General features: G+C 47.4%; 1 protein-coding gene across 4 annotated transcripts in view; it reads left to right on the top strand.

Moving 5' to 3' along the window:
• The first annotated feature begins 993 nt into the window (after nt 1-993).
• LOC136362827 (inverted formin-2-like) overlaps nt 994-12,742 on the top strand; it is a 40,874-nt gene continuing 29,125 nt past the window's right edge. For all 4 annotated transcript variants that reach the window (XM_066321675.1, XM_066321674.1, XM_066321673.1 and 1 more), the window contains exon 1: nt 994-1,114. The gene's annotated coding sequence lies outside the window, so the exon portion shown is untranslated. The remainder of the gene's footprint in view (nt 1,115-12,742) is intronic.

Here is a 12,742-nt window from a genome sequence, read left to right as displayed (position 1 = left end):
AATCCTTTTCCACCGAATTTTCTCCACTTGGCTGTTAATATTTAGCTTAACTCCAGTGTTTCGTTGCTCATATCTGTAGCTGATGTGTTTTACTAATGGAAAAGGCATCCTTCCCTTCTGCTGTGTTGGGTGGCCCACTGCCCATCGAGCTGAAGTACCACGAGATGTTAAACTCGTACTGACTTTAGTTTTAGGCTCTATCTGACTAGATATTTACATGGTGATACACTCAAAATCTGTGCAAAATGCTCAAATATTAGGTTTACTAGCCCAGTACAAAGTTCAAGATTCAAGTATTGGAACAGGCTGCCCTAGGAAGCAGTTGAGTCACCATCCCTGGAAGTATTTAGAAGACATGTCGATGTGGCACTTGGGGAGGTGGTTTAGTGGTGGGCTTGGCAATGATGGGTTAACGCTTGGACTCGACTGTCTTAAAGGTATTTTCGAAGCTGATCGATGCCATGATTCCACGTTAAAAATGAAACCCTTACATTGCAGAGACCAGGGTACGGTGTCCCTAGAGGAGAGGGCAGGATCCCTCGGGTCTCTGACCGCCTGGGCAGCCTGTCCCCAGCTGTGATTCCCCCTCAGCTCCCAGCCCCGGATCCAAACCCCAGGGCTGGGCTGAGAAGGTCCCGGGCTGGGGCTGCACCGCTCACACCGGGGCTGTCAGACGCTGCGGCGGGGGCAGCGCTCGCCTCCAGGATGCCCACGGGACACAGGAGGAAGGGCACACTGGGGAGCCCTCCGGGGTGGGCAGGGTCCCTCTGCAGCCAGGAGGGCACAGCGCTGGCTCCGCGGAGAGCTCGTCCCTTGGGGATGATGTGCCCGGGCAAGACCAGAACGCGGGAGCGGGGCTGCCAAAGGAACACACCCGGCAGAACACCGCTTTGGGGCAGCGCGGCGGAACCCCCGCCCGGGAGGAGACAAACTTCCCCGGCGGGGCCGGTCCGGACCCCCGCCCCGCCCGCGCCCCGCCCCGGAACCGGGCGCGGCTGCCGCGGGCGGGCAGAGCCCGGCGGCTGCGGGCACAGCCCGGCGGAGGGTCGCTGGCAGCGGGGGTCGCTGCCCGCAGCACGGTCGCTGCCGTCCCCGCCGCAGGAAAGCCGCCGCGGTAAGGCCGAGCTCCGCCGGGGGCGATCGCGGGAGCGGGATGCTCTCGATCGGGAGAAGTTGGGCTAAACCTCCCTCCCGGGGCTGCAGCCCGCCTGGGCATCCCCTCGCCCGGCTGTGCCCCGCCGCCCGCCTCTGGGACGGGGCGGGTGTCCGCGGAGGAAGGAGCTCACCGGGCCGGAGCTCGGAGCTGCGGGAGGGATGGCCGAGCGTAGGGGGATGGATGGAGGCGCGACAGCAGCAGGGAGATGTAGGTGGGACCCGGTTTGGGCTGCAGATGTGGCGGCACCGCTGGGACGGGGCCGCGCTGCCGCTTTGATGGCACACGGGGGAGGTGGGAGCCGGCCCGGGTTGCAGATGCAGCGCGGTGTGTCGGTGGGATGAAGCCCGGCTTGCAGGTGCCACAGCGGAGCGCACAGGTGGGAGCGGGTCCGGACCGCAGCCGCAAACACGCCGTGTGAGGGCTGCCTGAGGCTCGGGTTGCCGATGCTGGATGTAGTTTGGGTGGCAGGTGCAGCCACACGGTGCACAGGTGTGACGTGCTCCAGGCTGCACGTGTAGGTGCAACGTGGTGCGGGATGCAGGTGTGATGTGCAGGCGGGATGTGGTCCTGCTGTGCCTGGGGCTGGCAGAGCATCTCCCGGCATGGAGCGGATGGATGGTGTGCTTGTGCCTGGGCTGCGCCACTTTCAGGCTTTTATTCTGACAGATTTTGTTATCCAGTGCTTTTCAGACAAGATCTCCCGAGTCCAAGTCCTGCCCGGTTTTCCCACATAGTTCTCTCCAGCCTCATCCTCCCTTTTGCTCAATAACTCCGCAGTGATTAAATGGCTTCTTGCAACATCAGTATACAGAGCTGAATTCCAGAGCTCGTGGGCGGGGAAGGAGTGCTCAGACAGACTGATTTTAGAAGAAATACCCCAAAACGGTGCTCGTGGTTGTCCCACCCTGTACCAAATCAACACTGTGAAGTGTATGTTCTTTTTTTGGCTTCTTAAGACTGAAGAATTTCTCTGGGTAAACACAGTGCAAAACATCTCAGGCTCCCTGGTAGACTGCAAGGAAACTTCTGGCTTAAGTTAGTTGAAAAGGAAAGTTGGAGTCAGCAGAGTTACAGTAGGGTTGCTGTCGCCCTACTGAACTTGCTCAGAATTTGGGCTGTCTGGCCACTAATCTCATTTCTCTTCCATCGACTTAAGCTTATTTTTCCACTAAATAGAGGCTGCCAAAACTAGAGGGCAGGGGGGAGGGGATCGCAGGAATCTGTGAGGATATGAGATTTTTTTTTTTTTTGTCCTGTTATAAGTTCATAATCCTATTCTAGGCTGTCGTCCAAAAATATTGCTGAAAAAAAATGCAAGCAGTGTGCAAGACCCATTGTATAAAAGATAATCTAAATGTAGGACAGGAAGAGACCTGGCAGGTCAGCAAATCTAAACCCAGAATGATATTATTCCTTATTGCACACAGTGAATGTAATTCATTTGTTGCCAGTCTTCTGGGAAGGGGAATTCTCACAACTTTATTGAACTCATATAATAATTCTTTCTCTAATGTATGGCTTTCTCTTACTTTGTATTTGCATTATGGCTGCTTAATTTTCTCTGTTGGGTGCTTTTCTCTTATCAGTGTAGAAATAGGAGTTGCATGCTTTTCTCTTTACTGTGCAATGCCAAACAAGCTACAGCTTGCTGTCTGCTTTCCTGAAGCAGGCTCCAGCTTCTGCTGATCCCTGGCAGTTGTGAGCTGGGCTTCTTAATCTCCAGCTTCGCTGTGGATGAGCAGAGCTGCAAGGCTCAGAGGTCTGTCCTGTGCCTCTCTTTCTTTGACACCTCACCTAGAAATAAATCCCTCATCAGGTAAGTGCTGCAATTAACCTCCTCCTCAGGTTCCTCCTGTCCTGTGATGTGGGGTGGGGAGCTGGGATTTTCCTCTCCAGGTGTCCATCTGCCTTTGCATTTCTGCTGTCAGCTCTCATCATATTCCAGTCATTTTATTAATCCCATTTTTATTGCATATCCCAATGTTCTGTGCTGGTTCAGTATTTCCTCAGCTTTCTCCCACTTGCTTTGGCATGAAGGGAGAAGTCAGATGGAGTCTCCCTCACTTGCAGTAGTGCCCCTGCTAGACTCAGACTGACCTCTTCCATTTCACTGTCTGTCTGATCCTTCTAGGTCTGTACCCTGTTTATTACAAAATTTTATCTTTTGTTTGCAAACTTCTGATATCACTGGACTGCATAGCAAATGGCTTCAAATGTGTTGCAAGCTGAACTTTATCCCTGTCTTGTGTGCCAGGTATGCTGGATAGTTTTCTCAGAGTAGCTGAGCAAAAATTTTTCTTACCAAAGCAAGCTAAAGTTGCATTTTTTTTCCCTCTTTCCACCTGATTTACTTCCGTGGCATGGAGTATTAGATGTGGGGGTTTTCTGCAATGATTATCCTGTTGATGAGGGATGTTTAATCCCCGCATTGTCCTATAACCAGCCATGAGGAGAAGATGGGTGTAATTCAGCAGCGGGTAGCAACACAATGCTGCAGATTGGGCAGTGAACAACATTCATGGAGCTGAAACAGCTGAAGGAACTTCAGACAAACTCAGTGCTCATATCTGAGCTCAGGTTAAGCTCCCACTTTAATATCCTTGCTCTTAATATTTGCAGTAAGGTCTATCAATAATGATTCAGAGAAAATACCACCGAATCAACAAAGTCGGGTCGTGGGGTCATGCAGTGACACTGAACAAATCCAGCTCTGCTCAGTCCAAAATACTGCAGTTGGTAGGTGCTGATAAACATAAGGAGTTATCCCTGCTCCATTCATTAACATTGTATGTTATTTTTTATGTAACTAGGTGAAAAGTACCTAAATATTTTGCAGAACATAGACACAGCCCTGCAGCATGATACCACTCATGTTCAGTGCATGACTACCTGCTTCTAACCTAATACATTATAATAATCCCTTTGGCATTATCCACCAAGCTCAAGTCTGTTTCTCAGCATTGCCTGTGCAGCAGTTTATCGCACAGTGTTCATGAGCTGGGTCTTGCAGAGGCTGCCTTCATCTCCCAATGGCCAGGAAAAGCACTAAGAGCACCAAGTGCTGCAACAGAGAGGGCAAACAATCTGTGTTTTCATTTTACTGCGATTTCTCCAGTCCTGTGCTGTCAACCAAAATGCTAAGAACAAATCTGGGGAAGGAAACAAGTCACATCAAATTCTGAGCCTTGATGGTCTCCTAACAAAAGGCAGCTTCACACTCACAGGTCTGGTATGGGGTTGTCACACCATTCCAGTGGTTCCAGTTCTGCAGGCATGCTTTAAGGACTGGAGTGAAGCACAAATTGAGAATGCTTTAAAAAGCATTTGAATGACTTTTCAGTGCCTCTCAGATTCCTTGTCAAGGGCAAGTATCCTCTGGCTCCTTTTCCCTAGGTAAAAAATAAGTAATGAGCAACAGGCAAGCTTTATGATTGCTACCAGATAATGTCAGTGGTAGATGAGCTGATTTTATGAAACTGAATAAGGAAGAAAATAGGGTGTGGGGTTCAAGCATGAGCCCCTGAGTCATAGTCTGGCATCTACAGGAGTGCCCAAAATTAAAAGTAAGTGATTGTGTGATGTGGCAGATGAACTTTTGTTGCTGCTTTGTCAGATAGCCTTTCACATCTGCAGAAAGCATCAGGAGAGCATCTAACAGCATGGTGGGTTTTCTGTTTGATGTAATGAACACGTATTGTTCACGGATTCAGCTGTTTCTACAATTTTAATACCTGAGCCGGCATTTCAAAGTGCTGGAAATACTGGAGCCACAGATCAATGAGAATCTTAAGCAAGCAATAGTGTTTGCAAAAAGCTCTGTAGCATTTGAGGCATATTTCAAGGTCTCTGAAAAACCAGCTGAGCTGATAAATGACACCAGACAAAGCCAGAAAGGACTGAAAGACAGTGGATGAAGTCCTCATTCCAGCGTTGGAGTCACTCAGCTGATTCCAAAATGTTTAACCACCGCAGAAGAAATGGCTCACTTCAGAAGGGACATTGCTCCAGCACTAGGTCCAGTATCAAGTACAGACAAATGAAGAGCTGCCAAGTGCTGTAGTTGGTAAGGTCTGATGTTGAACTTGGCATGGTTGTAGTAATTATCACCAGGTGGTGCTACTTGGCATTGACTTCCCACTTGTTATTTTTACCAGGACCATTACTCAGCTGAGGTGTGAACAGTATTCATTTTGTGAAATGTTTGAGGGCAGAGGAGGGATTTGCTTTTTGCATTCCTGCTCCATTAGAGTTTGTGAGCAGGTGTCCTCAGTCACTCCTCGGTGCTGAGAGGACTTCCCCACAAGGTACACAAGGGGAGTTTCAGCTGATGGTTTGCACTGCTGCTCACAGAGTACCTGCAGGCTCTCTGACACTGATTTCACCCCAAACCCGACTTGCAAAGCCTTCTGTTGCTTCTGCTGCTCCCAAGCTGATGGCTAATGCTAACATAGGACATCACTAGTGGCAGCTGGCCACCTTGGAACTGTGTGGGTCTCCACTTTTCCAGATGGGAAAGCTGAGTCACATTTTAACAAGCAAGGACATCAGAGGAATTTGGAGATCACTCCGGGAAAGTGTGGGAAAGGAGGCAGCCTGCAACTATAAAACCTGTATATTTAGTTGTGCTTTAAAATGGAAAATGTTGATGATTTTGCCATTGCAGAGGTCGAATGGGCTCTGTTCCCGGCTGCTCTGCACAGGGAGCCATGGCCACCTGTCCCACCCCTTCTCTCCCAGAGGGAGGGACATTCCAGCCCCACTGGTGTCCCAGGGATTGCAAGGCAAGCCTTTTGCTTGCAGGAGGCACAGCCTCACCCCAGCATACCCTGGCCAGCAGAGGGGATGAAAGGAGGGAAGCAGCAGCGGCCCCCAGGGCAGCAGCAGCAGCAGAGAGCCCCTTTCCTCTCTCCAGATCAATGAATGAGGTTGGCATCATCTTGATTTATTTATTTATTTATTATATTTTTGGTGAGCAGCTCTGCTTTTGTCAGTGCAGCTAAAGCATAACTGTGTTACGCTCCCCTCCAAGGATTAAATTGCATTATTTTTAATGAGACAGCTATCTCCACACTGCTTCTGTTCTGCTGGTTTCCCCTTTCTGGGAGCTGTCTGCTCTTTGCCTGTCCTGCTTTTCTGTTAAGTCATTGCTGAGCATTGGCTGGAAGCAGTGAGCTAAGCATTAGCTTTATTTTCTGACAGAGGCCCCGGTTGGAAACAGAAGTTCCCCTAGTACCCGGCAGCAGCTTTTTGTGAGCAGTGCTTTTCTTCCCACAGCCTACCGAGGAGTCAAACTGTGGCAAATCATTTCATTCCACCTTCTGGCCCAGATCAAGGTACTTCACCTAAATAAAAGGATGGCCCCTGCTGCCAAAGGATTTACTCCCAGGAGTTGGTGCAGCCCCTCACAGGCTGGATGTGCCACCCAGGGGACTGCAGGAGGAGTGGCAAAGCCGCACAGCGCTCCCTGGACCATTCCTTGTGCATTGGTCATCTCTTCCATCAGCACTGCAGTGCTGAGCCCATTGCCACTGTCCCAGCGGGTCCCCTGGGGGCACAGGATGGCACTGGGGGCTTCTGGGCTGCAGCAATGGGGTTGTACAGCCCACAGCTGTACATCCTGGGTGGCTGCCTCCGCTGCATCAGCTATGTGAGTAAGCCTCCCTCCTGCCCCAGAAACAGCCACAATCTCCTCTGTGTGTTTCTAGCTCAGAAAAGGCTGATTCATTCTCTGAAGCAGATTAATTACTTCTGCTATTTAGAAAAGAAAAAAAAAAAAAAAAGAGAGAAATCCTTTAGAATTGGTCGGCTTAACTTTCAACTGTGTGCACAATGCAGTGAAGCAAATCTGCTCTGAGCCAGAGCAAAAAAGTTCACACGGAGTAAGAAACTGGGGGTTACAATATTTACCTGTCATGTCAGCAGTGGGCTCTGCAATTTAGAAAGTGTTTGTAAATGTGTCTTCATCTTGACTTACATAACAAATGGTGCAAATGTGAGCCTGCCATGAAGGTGAACTGAGGAACAAATGTTTTTATTCTCTGATACATTTTATAATTTGTTTCCTTTCTGGTTTTTGTCATGCTGATGTGGTAGCGGGCTCCCTGAGTAGCTCTCATCTGAAACCTGGCTGAGCTGCTCTGTTTCTCCCTTGGAAGGCTGCTTTCCAGCCTGCCTGGCTGTGCTCACTTGTTTATGCACTGATGGGCTGTAGTTCCTCATTTCAGAACAAGCTGTCCAATATTCATGAGTTATTTTATATTTACCCAGTCCTGAGGCTTCTTTTATAAGCCTGGGGATAAATTCTGGGGTTTGTTGTTTCCATTACTGGAAATGGACTGAACCTCCACAAACATTACCAAGCCCTAAATAAGGCCTCTATTTATCTAGGAAGGGAGGGAAAGGACTAACACGAAGCTAAATTGAGTTACGAGCCTGTAATTCCCAGACCTCTGTACTGATAACGCGTGTAAGAAAGCAAGCCGTATGTGTAGCAAGCCGATGAATCACTTATAAAATTATATCCTAATATTCATTTTATATGAACTTTTCAGACAAATATAGTGATTTTCCTCTTGAAGATTGATGACAGCCACATGTTCAGGTGGCATAAAGCACTGCAACTCTTTGGACTATGCAAACCTGAGGATACAATTGAACAACTGATTTCTTTGCAAAGAACAAAACAGTATCTAAAGTGATAAGGAAAAACTGAAAAAGGTCAAAACGATAATCATAAGATATCCTGCGTGTATAGTAAGGTCATTTTGACCAAGCATGAGACCTTTCCCATAATCCCCAGTTTGTTGGGCCATACTCTTCACATTAATACAAAGACTTAGTTAGAACTGGAAAGGTAACATCTAGGAGGACAGTGTTAGGTCCTCTCAAAACAGCTGGAACAAGTACTGTAGCAAAATGAAAGGTTAAGCCCCTGAATGTTTTAGGATTACTGCGTTATAAAATAGGCTCTGCAAACTTTTTTGCCCAGCACTAGAGAAAATACTCTGAAGGCATCTTTGGAGTGGATTAATGTTGAAATCATGCTAAGCCAGCCTTCCTCAAGCATTTATTTTAAACAGCTCAAATGCTTAACTTCTTGCATTAGCAGCTGAGCAGGTTCTCTGATTACCCTTGGTAATGTTCATATTCACACAAGCACGAAGAGAGGTACCTGACAGTATCTGGGGCTGTTCTCCTTAATGTGTGCAATAGTGCTTCGCCCATGCCATTAGGAATCCTGGCTATGGTCAGCCTTATCTGAACAAAAACCCTCAGGATGTTTGCATTTGGGCCGTTCACCAGATAAGATACCAAGCCCTGTGATTCAGCAGCAGCAGAAGGGAAAAGCTGATCTCGGTAGAAGGGAATCCTGTTTGTAACCTGTTTGGAGAACAGCTGGAAAAACGCTTCTCCTTTCTGTACCATCCTGGTATCTTGGTAGCTTTGTTTAGAAGGGATGTCTGTAAATAATATGGGTCAGGGTAGCTCTTTGGCTTAGTGATGCCCTCAGCCCTTTCCCCTGTGGACCTCTACCATCAAACTGCTTTCTAGGGAAGAGCTACTGCCTGCCTGAAGATCTTCACCCTTGTGCAGGTGAAGATGGTTTGTGCTTGTGCTGGAAGGATACAGGTAAACCCTGGACAGGACCTGCCTGCCTCTCTCCCTCTGGGGTAGGGCTTGGAAGGTCTTTTTTCTGTAATTACATCTTCTTGCTGCTGCAACACCAGCATGTGTACCAGGGAGCAGAGTTCAGCTGCTGTGGCACCCTTCATCCTGGCAATGCCTAAGCAGTTCCCCTGCAGCCTTAACACAGGTTCAATATATGTATGCAGGATAAATAAACAATAAATATTAGGCTTCTTACCTATGCTTAGGAGCACATACATACATCCTTTAGAAACCTGCACGTGGGTCTGTGCTCTGGGCAGAACTGCCAGTGCAGTTTTGGGGTTTTGGCAGAGATTTTTGTCAACACCTTTCCAAATTAAGCTCCAAGTTCCTCACAGTTCATGGTTTAATCTCCTCAGGTGGAAGCACCCTCCCCAAAACAGGGTGTTGTTTCTTTCTCGCAGAAGCTTCCTACCAAAAGCACTGCAGAGCAAATGTTATGGATGTTTTAAGCAGATCAACCCCATTAGATACAAAGTTCCCAGAAATATGCTACTGGCAGCATCCGAGTCCTTTATTTTTGTTCTCTGAAGTATTCATCAGATAAAGACTACTTCAGAAGGTTTTTTTCTCCTTTTAGCATCCTCTAAAGCAAATGCATTCAGCCACAAAGCAATCGGAGAGCTGCTCTGTGACAAGAGAGCTGGAGGGATGTCAGTCTTCAAGGAGAGTAGAGAAATTCAGTAAGAGCCAGCAGCAGTCAGCTCTGCAGTTCCTGTCTTGCTCCTGTGGTTTCCCGAGGATGCTCAGATGTCTCTGCTCCCCACGAGGGAGCAAACTGGCTGCTGTCACTGTGCTCTCCCAATACCTGGGAAGGTCATTGTTAGTTCACCCTATTTACATCCTAGTAGCTCTTCTGGCGTCTCCTGCTGCCCCCAATGCATAAGGTTGTGTTTCAAAGACCAGATGCTTTGTGGGCAAGAGGAGGATTTGAGTCTCCCCCTAAATTTGTATGTCTTCACCATGCCTAATTCCCCTTCAGTGCCATTTCATTTGAATTATCCAAGTTTATTTCCCTCAATAAACTTGAATTATCCAAGTTTATTTCCCTCATTTTTTCCCTGTAGAGATGTACTTGTTATCACTGACCCCACAGGTGCCAGAGTACCCAACAAAACCCGTCATGGAGATGCAGAAGTGAATATCACACCTCAGATTCTTGAATACTCTCTGTGCTGATGTTTAGTGATTTAGAAGGGAGTGATATGAGGCATTTTAGGCAGGATCACCTAGATAGAGCCATTGCAGCAGAGCTCTGGCTGGCACAGGTCTCTCTGCCAGCCTGAAATGAGCTGGGTGTCCCCTTTCCAAAACCCTTGGCATGACTTCCTTGAAAAGATACTGGCATGGGAATAAATTTGTCACAGAAATGTAGAGCAGCAAGAAGACACTGATTGCTGTAATTAAGAATAATCTAATTCCTAAAGGCAAATGGGTAGTATTTATGTCTGTTTAATTGGATTCCTGAATTTTGTGGACTGGCCATGTGGGCAGTGAAGTCATAACACTGTGATTCAGAGGCAGCAGAGTGATACTCAAAGAGCAGAGGGTCTAGTCACACTTTACCTAACATGGAACTAAACTCTTAGTTATTGATGTCATCTATTTGATTTTGGATTAGTTAATATTCAGAGGACCATCAAATCATTTGCTAGAAAATTGGGGTAAAATTGGGCTGATTAGCTGGGGGAAAACTATTTAGCCCTCCCTCTAAGCAACTTTAAAATTCGTGTCCATGAGGACATGAACTACAGAGGAACAGTGCAGCCTGAGAGCTGGTTTTCCTGCCTTTCAGCCCAATTTCTCTGCTTCTGCTTTTTTGCTTTTAGGTTTTTTGTGGGGTTTTGCTGGGTGGGGTTTTTTTTTCTTGTCAGAAATGATGGAACTAAAAGGAGAAACATTTCTGGAATTTCTCAGATTCAGCCTTCAGATGAAACCTGATGGAACCTTTTACATTGCTTTCATGGTTTTCAAGGACAGGAATTTGCACCATCACAAGCCTTTCTTCGCAAGGTTTTGTTGGGTTTTTTTTCTTTGAAATTTTACTTTTTCCCGTAAAAACTGCTGTAAGCCTGGTCCTGCACCCAAGAACCAGATTAACAATTAATCTTTTGAGGACTTGGGGATTACACTTCAGGAGTGCATGCAATGTAAAGGGACATTCATCTGCTGTTGTAAAACCCATCCTGAATTAACAATAGTCTTGGATTGTATGGACACACCCCCAGAGTGTTTCCTATGGCAGGATGGGGAATTATGCAAAGTCATTTCCCTGGACATTACATTGTTGTGGTGAAACTGTTTTAATTAGAAAGCACGTGGGCAATTTGGTCTCTTAAAGGCCAACTGAATTTGGACCAAAGGGCAGACAGATTACTGTATTTCTAATACTGGTGGAGTCGTGCTCATGTACACAATGCTTATTTTCCCACCTAAGGCAGGAAGACTTTTGATGTGGGTTCCAACTTTTGATCTGAGAGGCTCAGTTCAGGGTAGAACCTCACAGAGTAAGAAATAAAAATTTGAAGCCTACCTGCTACCCCTGAGCCAGGCAGGAGGCCTATGCTGAAACAGGCCATGTGAAATATTGAAATATTCACAATTTAATAATGACTGGGTTTCAGTTTACACCTCCCAAGAGGCTGAATGGATGCATTTTGCAGCTGTGGCTCACAAACTAGTTTGCACATGAAATGTCAACCAGAAAGGAACAGAGATGTGTTCTGTTTAAAAGAGCTTATAATGTCTTCAGAGCCTGCTCAGCCCATAAAAGCTGGGCTGGACTGAAGCTCAGCAGGACCTTAGTGGTTCCCTGATGAGAGCAGAATTCTTGTCAATGAGCCCCTGCCCAGAGGACACTGCCTGAGCTCCCAGCCTCTGCTATGTGGCTTCTCTCCCAGGATGGGCAGCCCTGGGTTACAAATCCTCAGTATTTTAAGCTGTCCAGGTTCTTCCAGCATTGCAAAGACCCATGAGATCTTGCACTGTTTAAAGCTGTGGTGCCACAGAGCTGGAAAACCCAGCACAGCTTATGCAAGATGCAAGGGGCTGTCCCCGCCCACACCCACACTCTCCATCCCACCACCCTGACCACTCTGCATCCTCTTTTTCCCTTCTCATTGTTTTTCCTTTCCTTTGCCAGATCATCACCCTGCTTTGGTCATTTCCCTGCTTTGAGTCACCCCATGCCAGAGTCACCCCATGCCAGCAGTGCTTTTTCGTACTGGCAGGCAGACATGGAGTGGGGGCAAGGCTCCCACTTTCCCAGCCACCAGCACAGAGTGAATGAGAAGGATGACAAATGACATGCAAATGCCTTCCCTGGAGGCTACAGAAAAGTCACTTCCTTGCACTTATTTGCATACTATCAGACACTGACATCCTGTTGGACTTTCTTAGAGTGTTTGAGTTGGAGAGACACTAGTTTGGGGATTTACACTATGTTGGCTGAAAGATGCTTGGTGGAGAGAAGGAGAAAAGGAGCTGGCTGGGGAAGGGAGGGCTCACACAACTGGTTGAGAAGTATCCTTCCATGTGGGAGAGACAAGGGAATAATTTGGCTTCAGCTCTGACAGTTTTCTCTGTCCTGTTGGCATCCTGGGGAGGTTTTTAAAAACATTAAAACAAAACAAAACAAAAAAACCCACACCAAAAATACCCCAGGCAAGAAAAGGCTTTTGGCTCTTATATCTGCTTGTGTGACAGCTTCCCACAGAGCAGAAGCCAAGACTCTTAGAAAGTTACCACTGCACTGTCCATGTTGCTGGGTAACAGTTTCTGCACCTCACATGACCCCAAATGATAATAATAAATTGAATCCCAAAATGCTGAATGGTGCTGGAATTGCTGCCATATGGAGCTGCTGCCTCTGCCTGAGTGTGTGGGCTCTGGATCAGGGGAGTCTCCAGACCCACCTTA

This window comes from Sylvia atricapilla, chromosome 6, assembly GCF_009819655.1.
Source record: "Sylvia atricapilla isolate bSylAtr1 chromosome 6, bSylAtr1.pri, whole genome shotgun sequence".
In the NCBI taxonomy this organism is placed as follows: domain Eukaryota; kingdom Metazoa; phylum Chordata; class Aves; order Passeriformes; family Sylviidae; genus Sylvia; species Sylvia atricapilla.
The sequence above is the reverse complement of the archived record's forward strand: the minus strand, read 5'-3'. Positions and strand labels throughout refer to the sequence as shown.